The sequence below is a fragment of the Trypanosoma brucei genome, chromosome 3 (assembly GCF_000002445.2).
Source record: "Trypanosoma brucei brucei TREU927 chromosome 3, complete sequence".
NCBI classification, from domain to species: domain Eukaryota; phylum Euglenozoa; class Kinetoplastea; order Trypanosomatida; family Trypanosomatidae; genus Trypanosoma; species Trypanosoma brucei.
In genome coordinates this window covers 48,626-65,633 of record NC_007276.1, presented here as the reverse complement: position 1 = coordinate 65,633, position 17,008 = coordinate 48,626, and the positions used below count along the sequence as shown (strand labels likewise).

General features: G+C 39.7%; 6 pseudogenes, besides 5 other annotated features; all 6 read right to left on the bottom strand.

The window, feature by feature from the left end:
• Positions 1–17,008: part of a sequence feature (sequence corresponds to BAC RPCI93-6N20) that runs on past both edges of the window.
• Positions 1,851–1,895: a sequence feature (AT_rich).
• Positions 1,913–1,950: a sequence feature (AT_rich).
• Tb927.3.330 lies at positions 1,946–3,405 on the bottom strand (annotated as a pseudogene).
• Positions 2,114–2,161: a sequence feature (GA-rich).
• Positions 5,213–6,724, bottom strand: Tb927.3.320 (annotated as a pseudogene).
• On the bottom strand, positions 8,003–9,578 carry Tb927.3.310 (annotated as a pseudogene).
• Positions 10,718–10,753: a microsatellite.
• On the bottom strand, positions 11,017–12,603 carry Tb927.3.300 (annotated as a pseudogene).
• Positions 12,774–13,766, bottom strand: Tb927.3.290 (annotated as a pseudogene).
• On the bottom strand, positions 14,536–16,102 carry Tb927.3.280 (annotated as a pseudogene).

Below are 17,008 nucleotides of genomic sequence, written 5' to 3'. Positions count from 1 at the left end.
CAGCTGCACAAGCGCATTTAATATAGTGAATGGAATATGTCTCGTAATAGCTAAAATTAGCCACATAAAAACCTTTGTATTAGTTTTTCTTCCATACTTGTCACTGTCTCTATTGCTTCCAATTTCTCTACGCCAAGTAGATTCAGCCTACGGCTTCCAGATCATATCACTAAAGAAATATTTTCACCAACAGACATGGCTTTTATTACCAACTTCGCTGATAGTTAAGCTGTTTCGCTCCCCTATCGCTGGTTAAAGTGTGGCCTGCTCCAGCTAACTACATTTCTATTTTCCTTTTATCTTGCAATTCATGGGCTGTGGCTGGGGTTAATCTCGAAGTTAGTTGCATTTCATAGGTTTTCTGTGATATTTTATTTGCTGTCACTTTATATGCTCTTGTTTTTGTGTTTGATGCTGCTACTAGACTTGTTTTTATGTGACCCGTCTGTTTAGTGTAGAAAAAATTGTTGACAGGAGAGAGCCTCTTTTGTAATCCAAAATAAAAGCTACATCCATTTATAAAATTTTAACTCTTCATTGTCAGCATGTATTAAATTCCCATCTGTACTCCGTCATTGCAACACCTTATCACCCCAAATCATTGAAAACTTTTCTATTTTCTAGTTTTCAATCTTTATAGTTTCTAATGAGTTCTGTTTGGTACGTGTATATCTACCGTTAGCGATGCTTGTTGTAAGAACCAAGTAGCTGCGGAACCTTTTCTGAACACACTTATTTTTCTTTTTTCTTTCAGTTTGTACCGATCTTTATGAGAATTAAATCACATACTTGGAATTTTTGGTCAAATTACTTCTTCCTAACTGCTTTTGTTTTAATAATACGCTCCATCAGGTGCGTATCAGTGACAAATTTTATGTTTAGCCCGCTTGTTAAACCGTCCTCATGTTTGTCCAGTATATCAATAATAAAATGGTGGAGTATAAATATTGATTCTCTAAACTTCATAGAACCCCTCTAAAGGTTCGAAGACACGCTTTTTAAAGTATTTGCCGTGTGTATACTTTTGTTTTTGTTTCCTCGGTAATTTATTAGTGATTCTAAATTATATCATAGCCTCTTCATAACAGTTTGGTGTTTCCCACAAATATTGGCCATCATTAATACATTTTCTGAGACGACTTATACATTACCTTACTATTTACAATCCATTCCTTTATTTGAGTTGGGCTTCTTCACGGCTAAGTTTAGGGTAATTCACCAAATAAAAACCACACTTAGGACATTCACCTCGGCAATACATATCCATTTGTGAGCGGAATACAGGGCATTATTTTCTCCACTATCATTATATTAGTCACTTCGTTGTACGTATCCTTTCGTTTCATCTTATATTTTATTTAATTCTTGTTTTTCTTTCATGATACCTTCTGCGGGTGATGTAGCGACGTAATTATCTCTACACACTGAACTTTGTATTTTCCTTATTGTTGTAAACCATATCCTTATGTGTTATGATGTATATCGTCATGTATGTGTTCGAAACTACGCACATTCTATGTCTTTCTCAGTTTTTCTACTATCCCACTAGTTCACTTACTCTCCTTTTCAACTTTACATTTCATTTAGTTCTTTTATTTTACATACTCATTTCATCTTTTCCACAAGTATTCTTATTATAATATTAGTACATATATTCACGCAACACTCCACCAGCTTCATCATTGTCATTCTTATTTTACGCTAATAACCCCAACTTATATCCATTAAATAGACAAAATTAGTATAGAACTGGATTTTTATACCCTATCACACTACAACGGTACATCTACAGGTCATTATCAAAGACATTTAACAAAAATTTTATATTTAGAAATGGCTTTACAAAAGCGTAAAATATATCAATTTATAGAAAAAATTAAAAATAATAAATATTTGTGTAATGGTAGGTAACATAAATTAAAGAAATAATATTTTACAAAAATAATTATAGAATCAAAAATTCAAGCAAAAGAGGGGCTTTAATCACAACATAAATGATAACTGAAGCTTCTTTGACTTTTCACTGGTTCTTTTCCTTATTCCAATCACACCTTTTCGTATCCACAATATTTCTCTTCAGTGGCTACGCATTCAGTTGTTGCTTTATTATCCGCTTCTTTCTTTTCTCCTGTTTGTTCTGTTTTTCCTTCTCCTTCGCCTTGACATATGCCTTGCATTGTTTCTTGCTAAATTATGTTTTTATCGTAATAGTATACCATTACCGTACCGAAGTCTGGTTCTGTTTCAATTTATTTGGTTGTGCCTTTTATGGGTGCCTCACTTGTTGGAATTGAATTTCAGTCTTGTTCTAGAGGTTATAAAGGTTTATCATTAACTTTTCCGTTACCTGTGCCGAATATCAGGGTTGCAACTTCGTTTGCTGAGAGGCATTTTCCCTTGGTTTTATTCTGGTTCAGAAAACCTCCTAATACTGTGCCCGGTGGACGTTGTGCTGCTATTCTGAGTTCTAAGTCTCTTAGTAGCTGTGATGACGTATACTTTGCCTGTAGTGCTGCTTTTAGCGTTGTTGCTAGTTCGTGGTCTGATATCTGTAGTTGCCGTTCGTTGGGGTTTAGCTTGTGGTCGTCGTCGCTTAGTTTTTCTGGTGGTGTGTTGAGGTTGAGTTAACTGTATTCCAGCGCCGGAATGTGCCGACTGAGTTACCGCCACCCTTGCAGTCGCCGTCGACAACGCCTGGCCACCGACTGCTTTTTTTCACAATGTTTGTTGTCAGCGCCCGTTTTCCATTGCGAGTCCGTGTATTTATCACCTGAGACCCAGAAAATAACCTTTGCTGCTAGAGGCTTGTCGTTTAGCTGCGGAAGGTGTTTAAGTGTTGATGAAGGCGTTAGTTGCTGTGTCTGCCTCTGTTTCACATGCTGTTTTATGTGCGCCTTTGAACGAAATCGTAGCCACACACCGCCATTCTTTGGTCTTACTTGTCATTTTTTGAGTGAGCTTCCTCCGTTGCATGCACAATGGTGTCTTCGGTTGTTGCTAGCTTTGTCAGGGCGTACGTTGTTGCGTGTTCTGTCCGTTTCTGCGGAATGGCTTGTACTGCCGCGAATGTTTTCTCTAGAAAGTTATGAAACTGTTTTGTCGCCTGCTGGTGGTTGAGTTCTGCTAGCACCGAAAGGAAATAATATGCTGTCTCGGTGATTGTTCTTTTTCTGCTTTCTCGTGCTAACTGCAAAAGTCTTTTTTGGCCTTGTATTTGCTCAAATGCTTGAGCTGCCGTTTTTAGCCATTGCCTTAGTTCATGTGCGATTGCAAGGTAGTAGTCGTCCATTGTGCAGAAATCAGTTACTTTGGCGTTAGTCGTAGGCACTGTTGGGGCGCGCTTTCCAGTTTTGGGGCGACAATAATAACCGACCAGATCCATACTATTTCCACTGTCGGCTTCATGTTGTGTTCGTTTGCGTTTCGCTTATTCTTGTGTTGTACTTAATGGTTAGGTGATTGCATTTTGAGCAGGCGGCATTTATGCGTTTTATCCGCTGCCGACGTAAAGCAGTTTCATTCCTAGGGTTTATGGGCGCCTTGTATGGGAGGTGGTAGCTGTGATCTTCTTGGCAGATTTCTGGTCGTAATTTAACAATCACAACAAGCCTTCATCCCACTTCTGTCATTTTTACTCTCGTCCATTTACCTGCAGTGTTCCGGCTTGGATACAGCTTCTAGTCACTCCAATAATCGTAGTGCTTTTAGTTGATCACGACCGTCCCTGAGTTGTTCACTCATCATCTTCCACCGGTATGTCGCCATATAATAGCTTTACTATTAAATGTGTCATTGTCCTCATGTACTGTTCAGTAAAATTTACTGCTTTTGCCTGAATTTGCGTTAGTAATTTTCTATTTTGGCTTTATTTGAGGTCTTGTACTGTATATGCATGTCTACGTCTACTGCATCCTTCTCTGAAGTCGGTGCTTCTGATGACTATGATTTGATAGTATTTGCGTTTTCTTGCAGTAAATGTTCACTATATAGAAGTCCGTTGCTAGCTTGTGTGAGACCATTTTGGGGCACTCCGTCGTGCCGAAAAATGTGGTTAATAAGACTTACACCGTCGAGATGGCCGGTTGTTGTACTGTCTTCCTTTTCTACCAAACTCTCTATGGCTTCCTTTCTAGTTTATTGATTGTTGGCTTTGTTTTCGCGGTCGATTTAGACGCACCTGGAGTCGTAAAAGCTTATGAGCCACATTTTATTCCCCATCTCGGCTTTTCCAGTATAAGTTACAAATCCTGATGAGCCGATAAAAAAGCTATTAGTTCCGTATAGTTAGCTCCGACTAAAATAAACGGGTTCTAAAACACCTCTACGACATCCTCCCACAACTCTAAAACAAATCTACAAAGTAGGATATTTACAACAGATAATAGGATCTTCTAGATTCTGCTATTTAAAGAAGATCTAATTTATTATTTTAATCAGCCTGGTTACCACAGCCGCCGCACATTAGGATTTGCCATCATATTAAAAAAATCAGTCTGTAACATCATTTCCACAGTTGAATATATCCATTTATTAGTGATATATAGACCACAGTGTTTTCCTGAATCATTTTTTGTTTGCTTTTACTGCTTCTGCGGATACCGTAATGATTCAACATAGGCTGTTTACTGGACTCTGTCATTTCCACATTTCACGCTAGATCATTTCTTTGTACAAAATAATGTCCACCGTCACGCTTGTGTCCGAAACTACGCATATTTCATTATGTTTTCCTCCTATTTCCCTTTTGGCTTTCCGTCGATATTAAAAATATTCGTGCTATCACATTCACTCACTAGCTCTCATGTCAACATTGACATCTTTTTAAGTGCTCCTGTTTTCGATTTTCATTTTGTTCACCACCACTTTTATCATCATATTGGTGTACACATACTCACAACACTCTCCTATCATTAATAATATTAATATTGTACTACTACTATTGCAACCTTAATCAATATTCATAAAAAACCATAATAACAATTTCTCATATTATCACCTATCTTTTATATCCTATCACCCTCCTGCATTACACCCATATGCCACGATCATAAATATTGACTGAAAATTAAAATTATTCACCTTTTAACTAAATTGCACGTTTTCATCAAGATACATTAAAAAATATATGGTATTTTAGAAATTTTACAGAAGTCTCCGAAAATATAAATTTTCATTAATTTCATAAAATTAACTGATACTCTTAAAAGTTTGATTATAGAGTCAAAAATCCAAGCATAAGAGGGGCCTTGTAAATAAGAAACGAATTGCTTCCTGTGGTGTTTGTTTTACCATCTGTCCCTGTTGTTGTGGTCACTTTAGCTTGGCACTTTTCTTCTTTGAATTCACACCCATCTTCATCTTTGCACTCACCCTGCGGTTTACCCTTGCATTTTTCTTCTACTTTTTTTTGCTCCGCTGTTGCCATGGGTTCACTTTTCTTTTGTGCTTCAAGCTCTCTAGTGTTTCTTATTCCCTCGGCATCGCTTAGCGCCGCTGTTACTTCTTCTTCTGTTGCTATTTTGTTTATTTCTTTCTTTTCTGTTTGGCTGGCGGTGCGGACACTTACCTTCATTGTACTGAGCGGTGCCTGAATATTGGTTTCGAATTTGCTACTGTCGGTACCGTAGCCAGATTTGATGAACTCGACCACTGCCTTGTTGTGTTCGGCATTACTGGTGTCTTTGACACCCTGTAGTTCTGGCACGCAGTTTCGCACATCCACCCGTAGTTTCTCGTCGTCTTTCAGTGACTCGCCGTTGAGACCTGTAGGTGTATTAACCGTTACTTAGTGCGCTTTCAGTGCTTTGCACAGGTAGTAATGCAGGTTTTTGGTGTCGTCGACGGCAGCCCCTTGTGTTAAAGCTGACTGCTGGCAGTCTTTGTCGGGGTCGCCCTGTTGAAATGGGGCTGTGGATGTGCCTGTATATTGTGGTTTCGTCGTTGCCTGTGCAATTGTCAATGTAGTCCCGCCTGCTCCTTGACAGTTGGCGATTGCCGTCGCAAAGGGTGAGGTATGGCCTGGACTGGCGTTGCAGGAGCTTAAGCCCGTTACTGTCACGTGCTGGTCGAATAGGTTTTTTACCAGGGCTTTCCTATCCGACAACTTGATGTTCTTCAGTTGCATCAGCTTTATATTGGCATGGCCGGCGCTGATCTCTGTTAGTTGCGACACCGCCGTGCACAGTTCTTGGTTTCCAGTTGTTGGGTTTAACTGGATCCTGATGTTGTTGTTTGCGTTGCCATTACCATGTACGCTGGTTGCGTCGAGCTTTAGGGTCGTTTTTGCCAGTGCCGTTGTCGCCTTTAGAACACCGATGTGCTCCGAAATCGCTAGCAGTGCTGCGTCCACGTGGGCATTCGCCTGTTTTACTCGTGCTGTCTGGTCTTGGTGCAGTCTCCGGAACTTGTGGTGGAGCGCCATGTAGAGACAGCGCTTGTCCATGCTGTCTGCAATCACAGCAGCTATTTTATATTTCTGTGTTTCTGCGCTTATTTGGTTGAGGTTCATGGTCCTTTTGTCATTCCCTTGTTTGAGCAACTTAACCAGCTCCTCTAGGTAAAGCTGCTCGTGGCATACCGAGTTAACAGCATCCGCTAACTCGTCGTTAGTTGCTATCGGTAAGGCATCGACATTGGTAAGTGTGGCCAGCAAAAACAGAAACACTGCGGGCCGCCCTTTGTGTCGGCTGGCGTCAGGCTGCTCGACCCGAACGCACTCCATCATTTTACTTTTTTTCGACTAATACTTGGAGTGCAGTTGATTTTATGAGGTTTTCACGTTTTATTTTATATTTATCCTCTTGCATATAGCCTCATATGACATGCTTGACATGTGCATCATGTATGAGTGGTGTTAGTGGTCATGTTGCAGTTTGTCGTTAGAGACTCTTTTTCTCCTTTGCTTGTTTGGTTAATGATCACCTTTTGATTTCTATTACTGTAGACGCGGCTGTGCCGCACAACCCTAGCTTTCTGTATATTTACACGGCTGTTTGTCGCGAAGTCCGTTTAGTTTTAATATTTAGTAAATGCGTTATTTTAAGTCAAAACAGCCACTTTCTTGAAGCCATTTCATGGAACCTTGTTTCATTATTTTGGACTACTTCCATAGTTGAGGCGGCGTTGGTCCTGTTTCAGTTAGTGCTACCATTTCTATTTCCTGATTTTAACGTGCAAAATAGGCTGCTTACATTGATTAATTTGCTTAACATTTGACGAAAATACTCTTTAACTATTGCATCATTACGCAACTTTTTCCCCGTTACTTCTCTTCTCCTCAGTGTTCCTCGGTCTCATGCCTCTAATATCTTATATTTATTGTTCTTTGCGTTTGACAATCCCATACCTTTTACTCGTCAACAGTGTTAAAGCATTATTTCACGATACACCAGCTCTGTTACTACTTGTAGTTTAGATCTTTTCCATATTACTGTAAAGATAGCTAACCTCTATGCTTTCTGCGCTTCTGATCTCCGTTTATGGGTGACTTAGCGTTGTTTCACAGAGTTTCACCTTTCCACTGAATTATCATTGAGAATTGCTGTTTTATACCGCTGATCTTTATTATACCGTAATGCTTCTCCATAACAGAGTTATTTCCGATACATATATTTTTCATACGCAGAGTGATTTCGAAACGCAATCTAACTGCTTCTGTTTTCTCCATTACAACCTGTTCGTTCGGTCTTTGCATTACTGTTTTTACAATGATGATACACAGTCACAACACTCTCCAACAATTGTTATTGCTATTGCTATTACTAATAGCAAAATAAACCAAATAAGAAAATTTCATAATGGCACTCATTTTTCATACACTTTCAGCCTAATACGTTACAACTATAGAACACATTTATACACATTTTTCTAAATCTATGTTTTAACTATTTTCACTAATCTGCGGATTTTAATTAAAAATTGTTAAAATATACTAAAATGTAGCAAAATGGGAAATTATATAAATTTCATAAAATTGAACAAAAATCCTCATAATTTTAGAATTTCAAAATGCCACAAAACCCACAAAAGCAGCAGCTATAAGAGCTAATTTATTATTGACGGGGAGACTATCATTTCGACACCTAAGCTCGTCCTTATCATTGTCACCTTCGCCTCCTTTCTTCCATCCACAATGCTTTTCACCATCCTTGTCTGCTTCCTCACAAACTGTCTGGGTTGTATGCTTACTGAAATCTACACTGGTATTTGGCCCTCCAGATTCTTTGTTTGCTTTTTCGAGCTCAGCTTTTACCTTTTTTTTTCAACTCTCACTTTTTGCCAGTTTCGCCATCGGTATTAAAAACGCACTAATTTTTTTCTAGTTTTTTACAAGCTTATTCGCTGTCCCCTGCTTTATTGCATTCTTCCTCTATTTTGCCTGCATTTTTCTTGCTCGTTTGGTCGCTCAGCTTATTGAGTTCTTCGGTATTCACTGATATTTTTTTCCTGATTTGTGTTTGATAATAAAATAGGGCTGAAGTTCAGTTTCTTGAGATCGGTTATTGACTTTAGCGCCTTTGGTGTGAAGGTCGCTTTCGCTTCCGCCAGTATGTCTGTTTCTTCAAATTTTCCCAATAGCTGTTTGTACCACCCGCTGCCTGTCTTGTTGTAGAGTTTTGTCGTTTCTTCGTCAACTGACGATGGACTTGTTTGGCGCAATACTTGTATGTAGTGCGGAACGTGCTTGCTAGTGATCAGCTCTTCATTTTTTGGTTATTGTGCCTGTCGCATGCGCAGAAAGTTTCCGTTTCTAGTTGCTTCACCTTAACCACAGCGAATTTGAGCTTTGACAAGATGTCACCGTCCTCGTCGCTGCCGTCGGCTTTCAATTGAGCCAGCGCAGCGCCGCTGCTAGTTATTTTCACTAGCCCGGTGGCGAACGTTAATTTGCTTGCCTGTGCGGCTCCTGATCCGTGTATCCAGTTGTCGCCGCCAATCGTATCGGTTAGAGGACATGCTTTGGCGCCGCTCGTTGTGTCTGAGCCCACTGTTGTTGCTTTTCCTTGTAGTACGCTATGTACTGGCTTTTTTGTTTTTGTGGAAGCTTCTATCTCCTCTTTTGGTCCTGTTAAACAGCCATCCAGCAGTGTTTCCAGTTTGGATGTTTCTAGTGCCGTGTCTGCCGTACTTTCCGCTACAAGCCATGGCTTGTGTCCATTTTGGATTGTTGGAACAAACGCCAGAAGCAGTGAATGTCGTCAACGGCAAATTCTGCTGTGGCGACGTAGTGAACGGCTTTGTTTAAGATACCTTTTTTTTCGTCGATTTGAGTTGGCCGACGGCGTCTGACATTGCTGCTGCTAGAATTGTGCATGCTGTGTATTGTTCTATGTGTCCTGCTTGATGGCTGCGTAGATTTCGAGCTTTCAGGCTTGTTTTTGAACCTTAGAGAGCGCCGAGCCGGCAGCTTTAATTAACATGAGAGCAAGCTGTGGCGCTTTGCTTAGTTCCGCCGCTAACGCACATGTCGGCGCCCACACAGTCTGCTCGATTGACCCTTTCGATACCGCACCGGTGACCGCTGTAGTCGCCAGTACGAAGGCGATGGTAGTGGCTGCTACTGTCTTCTGCAGATTCATTTTTTCTTTGTTTTAGGCACGGTTTACGGAACCGTTTTGGGTATAGATTAGAGGTTTGCGTCTAGTAAATCAGTTTATCAATTTATTTTCGAGGACTTTTCACCCTTAATAATTTTATAGGTGTCTTTAGGTGGATTGTTTACCCTGTTATGTTGCGATATGCAGCTGAAAACTTCTTGGATATGCTGTCTGCCATCGCATCGTTTTCCTTTTGAACCTGTCTCTTCCAACTATTTACTTAGCACAACTGATTCGTCCTCGAAGTTGAAGCCCTTAATAGAGTTTAAAGGGCTCGCTGTGCAGTGAGGTCTTTAAAATCTGGTGTACTTTCTCAAATTCATTACGTTGTTGGCTTGGTTAGGCATCTTCTAAATGCAACGGCGATGGGTTTAGTTGAGTTTTCAACTTTGTAAAGAGGCATCTGTTTGTGTCGAAGAAAATTCTGCTTACAAACCTATTCTGAACCATTCTATATATATTCATGTAAAAAGCATCTATCCTTTATTTTTTAATGGCTTCTATAATCTGTTAATTTTCCGCCGGAGTTTCGGCTTGGAATAGCATGACAGCGCTGTTTATTCCCCTGATGACGTTCAACCTCTGTTCTTTGCTTATTCTCAGTGTGCAGGTCCTTGTAGTACCGTCGTTTAAGGCTGGGTACTTTTAATGCTTAAATCTCTTTTTGTTCTTCTTTCTTTTCACTGATACATTCTGTTAGTGATAACTCTGCGATTACCCCCAAGTGAATTATTATTTTTTGAAAACTTTTATGGTTTTAGTTTTACACCAATACGGCAGTGGTGGTGTACTATCATCGACTCTCCCCACTCTATACATATCCTCCATCGACCCTATATGCACTAATTTAACTAATTACGCATTATTATTATTCTTCTTGTTTCCACAATAATCCGGTGATAGTACTAGTTTTAAAACACCTTCTAGATAATATGGTACATTTTCCCACAAATGTTATCCATTTTCTATAAATATAATGAGAAACCTTAGGCATTATCTCATACTTCCTCACTTGCTACTTCTGTACTTTTACCGTTGTCTTCACTGCTTCTATTCTGTACATCCATTTAGTACACCACTATTATTACAATATTCGTATATACACACTAACAACATAGTCCTATCATTATCATTACTATTATTATTACTGTTATTATAATCCTAACTACTATACATAAGAAAATCACAAAATATTAACTAAATTAGAATAGAATTTATTTTTCATACCATGGAACCATACCATTACACAAATAGACCACTTTCATAGACAATTCAGGAAAATCTCAATTTTTCATATTTGAAAACTCTCACTAATTTTCAAATTTTTTTAACTGTTATTATGTATCAAATTTTAGCAAATAAAAAAACTCTTTTTAAATATTAAATTTCATGTGTTTATAGATTTGAGTAAAAATCCTTTAAATGCTACCAAAATCACAAAAGTATTAGAAATTATAGCCAATTCCTATTTACTAGAAAACTGGAATCTTTCCATTTATCTTCAATCCATCCAAGCAGCTTTTTTATCTTTTGGAATATCACGTTTAACTGCAGCACATTTCTCAGGGGTTTTTGCTTGACTACACTTGTCTGTTGTTGTCTCTTCTTTTCCTGTTTTAGCTGTTTGTTGTTGCGCTTCGTGTGTTTTATTCACTTTGCAGTGTTCACCATCATCGTCATTTTTGCCTTTCCACTCGCAGGTAGGTTGTTTTTGTCTGCATTCAGTTGCTTTATTTATTGTTTCGCACTGCAGTTTTGCTTGCTGTTCCTGCTTCTTTTGGCCTTTTAGTTTCTCATCTTCAGTTGGTGCTGTTAGTTTATGGATCTCCTGGCTAAGTTTCACCTGCTGTCCTATGTTGTATACCTCACTTTTTAGTGCCTTGAGTTCTGCTGTCAGCGCCTCTAGGGTCTGGCTTGCGGCTTGTTGCTTCTCTAGCTTGTCGGCCGCACTAAGTAAGTTCTGAACCCAGGGTATGTTTTTGGCTGCCGCCGCATTACCTGCGGTGTCCGTCTTGTACATTACACAGATCCCTTGTGCGCCTGAGCCGCTGCAGCCTGTTGCGGTGTATTTGCCGTAGTATGCTTTTCCTTGTTTTGGCTGGAGCTTGCTGGCGAATGTTGCGACCGCTAGTCTGATTTCTTCTGCTGTTAGCGGGGCTGTGGCTGCATCTGTGTAGCACTTGCCCGCCAGATCTTTGATTGCTGTCTCCGCTCTGTTTAGGTCTGCTGAGTTTCCCTGGTTGTGTTGCCCTTGGCCGTTCACACATACGTCATCGTCACCGTTGCTGTCGTCGGCGTGGCTAGCGCAAAGGCAGAACAAGTAGGCTGCAACCGTTGCCGCCTTGGCGCCGGCCGCATCGGCGCCGCACAATGCGCTGCGGGTCGTCGCGCCGCCGTTGTCTGCTCCGATATTTGCTTGTTGAATCTCCGTTAGTGTTGCTGCGGAAGGGCCGTAAGCTGCGTCTGTCATCAGTTTTCTTATTTTATCTTTTGAAAACTCAGAGGCTCCCTGGTACTTGTGCTCTATTGTTTGCATGACCGCGTCTGCCCTTTCTGCTATGGGTTGTAGTTGGGCTAACCACAACAGCCTTGTTCGCGTGTCTGGTACGTCCGCACCGGCTTCCTTCAGTGTTTTTCCTTTTGGCTGCTCCTCCTCGAGCTCCTCTTCGGCTCCTGTCCAGTGCTGCCAGCGTTGTTTTCTGACTTCGTCTTCTTTTCCATTTTCGGGTTTGTAGGCTGGCCTTTTCTTGTTTTCGCCTGTTTGAGAAAACTGCTTTCTCCATTCAAGGCTGCTCAATGACGAGTTTAATTTCTGAATTTGTTTGTAGAAACTTGTCGCATCTGAGATGCCTGAAATCTCTGGTATCGGCCGTTTTGCTAGCGCTAGCACATGACAGAGATCCAGGAAAAGCTGCTCGTTATCCCCCGCCGCTGCCAGTGCCCCTGGAACTTGTGATTTTAGTATTACTAGTACCAGTGTTAGATTTATTAGGCTTTTCATCGCCATAGTGGAACTAATATTTCTTGCGATGATGGATATTTTGGGAGTGAATCAAAAAAATTATGTCTCTGCCGCGGTTGTCTGCTGCCGCTTTGCATTGCCAAAGTTTCAGCTATTCGGTTAGTGATATTTGGCAGCTGTTAGTTTGTTGGCGTCGGTAGGCTCTTCTTGACAACTTTCACAACTTCTTTGCTCTAAACAATTAAACCTCTTTAAACGACACACCACAAATTTCCTGATATTGAAAATCCCATTTTCCTCCGCCCATCGCATAATTTTGAAGTTTCAACAAATCTCTTGTGTTAAATTTACTTCGTTCGAACTCTCTATACCAAGTAAAAATTTTCAAAATCAGTCTTTCTTTTTTCTTTCCAGTCATTTGTTTGTCCTGTAAAATGAATAAATGGAGTCTTTTCCAATTTCACTACTATTTGGAATAGTGAAAAATCTCTCCTCATAATCTAGTCCAATCATTCCTCTCCTCAAAACAAATCTCTGCCGAACAGCTTCTTCCTGAATTGCACTTCATATTAACGACGGTTTGTAAATACTCTGCTTTGACCACCATTCCTCACTTCCCTTTAGTAACTCTCCAAAAGCATATTCAAATTTCCCAAATGCCCAAACCCTAGCTATCAAGCCACCACCACTAAGATAGGGGTTTCCACCAGGAGGTGATTTTAATAGATGTCTTTACTTCTTATTCTTTTATTTTCTATATTTAACATTTAAAAACAATAGAATCTCTTCACATGCTCTTCACTAAACTTCTCTTCATTTTCTGCAGTATTCTGCATAAAATATTCCACAGCATTTTCATGCTTCTTACCATCAATAACAATAATATAAGATCTCTTCAAATGAGTAACAATATCCTTATTACATGCATTCCGTCTTTCTAAAAATTTCATAACCCATATAGGCCTTTTAACATTACTAAACAAACCTCAAATAGAAATTGGAATAATTTCAACATGGCTCAGTTTTGCACTTAATATTAGCTGGCACTATCCTTGAGTTGTATGAGTTTGAACTACAACGACAAATACGCTAGGTTTCTTGTGCACATTTTCTGTTATATTTGTTTTTGTGTCTTCTTGAAGTGATACTGAGCCTGAACACACTAAATGTTAGAGGAGCTGTAAAGTTTTCAATATGCAAAACTTCATGTCCTAATTTGTTCTATAATTTTGAGAAGGTTATAAGAAAAACTTGCAAATTTTAAGAAAATGGAATATTCCATCCCAAAATATATTTCGATTTTCAAAAAGTTTTGGATTTCAATTTTAACGCATACCGATATGCATATATATCTAAAACATAAACATTTATTGCCTTAATTAGCATCTTCCACTGTACCACGCGTAGAGACTCCATCTAGCCTCTTCACTAGATTTTTCGGTATCTTATTGTCCCCCTCATCATCTTCATTTGTATGTTGGTGACCATCGTTACGTTTGTATATTGAATTGTTCATATTCTATCTCCATTTATGCCTTTGTTTATCACAATATTCCTCTTTCCATTTACCTTTTCTTTCTCGCTTATATTCGTTTAAACACTACAACTGTTTTAAGTGGTTCTGTATTGTTGTTAATTTAGTCTTTACAAATCATATTTTCATAATATTCGTATACACACACACTCACAACACCCTCCTATCATTATTATCATTATTATTTATTATTGTATCCTAAATTACTAATATCGTTAAAATGACAAATAAAAAAATTAGAATAGCAGTAATGTTTCATACTCTATTATTATACCACCTTACACAAACGTACCACCATCAGACAAATTTTAAATCTTTCATTTTTTTAAACAATTTGCAAAGGTTTGACAAGAATGTTAAAATATATCATATGTTACAAAATCGTTAAAGAATAGGAAAATTCATATTTTCCATAAAATTGAGCAAATATTCTTAGAATGCGCGAATGCTACCAAACTTACAAAAGTTACATCAATCATTGCCAATTTTTTATTGACAATTAAGCTGGAATCTTTGAATTCTTTTCCATCCTATTTTTTAACTATTTTTGCAGTCTTTTTACTTCTTTTCTGTGCATTTTGAATCAGTTTCCCCATCTTTTCCTCCCACTTTGTTTTCTTCTTGCTTTGCTGCAGCCTTTTTCCCTTCCTCACTCAATGTGCACTTTTAATTTTCTTCTCCAGTCTTGTTATATATGCACCCCTTTGTTGTGTTGCACTTGCTTTCATTTTCGTCCCCAATGTCGTTGCAAATTTGCTCTTGTGTTTTCGAGGCTCCTTTATTAATTGTCTTTTGTAATTCAGTAATCTTGCTCTCTAAAGCTTTGGCATTAGTTTATTTATAATAAAAAAAGATGCGGTAAAGTTGAGCTATGTCGTTGATGGTACCGTGGTTCTTTGGGTTATTTTCGTCGCCACTTATCCCTTTAGGAATCTCTTCGTTATCTATGTTAGTTTTCAGCTTCTTGTCGTATGTAGTCTGGTCAGTGTATACGGCTGTTAGTTTCCCTGCTATGCTGGCATCGCTACTTGAGTCGTTGGCTGCTTTGTCTAAGAAGAGTCGACGAGCAATTGGCGTGAAGTCTTCGTCAGTGGCGAGGCTTTTTAGGTCCGGCAGAGTGAAGGCTGGTGGTGGATTTGCTGTCGCTGCTAGCGCTGCGTGCGCCGCGTGCATCAGTGGCTGGGTTGCTGCCAATTTTCCTGCTGATGTTGCGTCCGTTTGTTCAATTCCACTGTTGCCTATAGTAAGAAATCCCCCAGCTAAGAAAGGGGGCGTGGTTATATCGCCGTGGGGACCGTCGTGCAGAAGATTGCTGTTCGACTCTGCGGAGTTTAAGTCGCAGCCAGTGTCGGTTACAGTTATTGTGTTTGTTTGCCCTTCTCCTCTTTTTTCGATTTTACATCCGTTCGCCGTTAGTTTGGTTGGTGCGGTCGTGCCTGGCGTTACTTGCCCCGTTGTTAATTTGCAGCTTGGTTTAGCGGAGTCGAGGGCAGCCCAGCCGTTTATTATGCCTTCGTTACTGTTACCAGTGCTTAGGCAACCTTTGGTTGAAGAAGCGACGCCTGAGGCAAAGCTCATGAATTCGTCTATTGCTCCCTGTAGTCGTGCGGTGTCTCGTACTGCCGTTAGCATCACTGCTGTTTCTGTGTTCGCGGTTGTCTCTGTCAGCTTGTTAAGCTTTGTTGCGTAAAGCTCTGCAATTGCTAGCAGATCCGTTGCCATGTTGCCGCCAGCTTTTTTCTCTACGTATATTTGCAGCTTGAGTAACGCTGCCTGCAGATCCCTTATTGACTGTCGTCGATTGTTTAGCCTTTGCAGTGCCAACTGCTGTATCTTGTCTAAATCTTTGCTAGTGTCACAGAACTCCTCCCAGTTTTTCTTTTTGATTGCGCCCGCCGCAACGGCATCTGCTCGATGCACTGCTATTATGCCGAGAAGTATTGTGAATGAGGCAAGGAAGCGTGCCTTCACAACTAGTCTATTGGTGCCTTGTTCTTTAGTTCGCGTCATGGTGGTCCTGTCGCAGTTAAATTCAAAGAATAATAGAAACGATGAAAATTTTCACCCGTTTGGCAACCGGGAGTTATTAGCTGTTTGTGGATTGGTTTACACCTGTGTGATATCTAAAGGCTGTTTTCCCGTGCGCCTTACGTTTTTTCTGCCTGCTGAATTAGGTTGTAGCGATGTTTTGAATTGTGCTGTTATGGAGTTGTTTGGACACAACTTCAAACCTTTACCTGCTGTTCTGGTCAATGCTTAAGGCAGCTGGTGAAAGAGAGGACGTCTGATGTGTCGCCACTTGGGGTCAGCCTCCAATTTTGAGGTTGTACACGTATATAAAAATTTGAGTGTTGCGTTCTGCAAATCTTCTTCATTATGTTTCTCTTCTTCGTTACAGTTACTGTTATTGTTTATAAAATAGTAAAAGTTTGTGACGCTTACAAATTCAGCCACAGCGGCTGTGGGTTGGCTTTATGTGTCGTGATCATGCGACAATGCTATGCTAATCTGCTGAGAATATTATATAGTTGTTTTGTAACGTCGTAGACAATCCAAGTCTTTTAGAATATTAACAGTATACTGCCATTATGCTCCTATACACCAGTTTAACTACTATTCTCCCCACTGCTCTCACTTATTTTGGGTAAATTCTGCTGCTTTCTCTGCTATTTGTTTTGTTTGTTTGCGCGTTTGTCAGAGTTCCAGTGCTACGGCTGTAGGTCACGTTGTCGTCACATTAACATCAAATATTTCTTCCTGTCCACCGATGTTTTTTTCAGGGGAAGGTTTTTCTATATTAGAGCTTCATAAAAAATGCTTCTATTCCTTTTTATGGGTCTAGTTTTATTTTATGTGCACCGTGACTGCCTCTGTTAGCTTCATTTACCTTTTGTACAAATTTTTTTGTTTTAAACA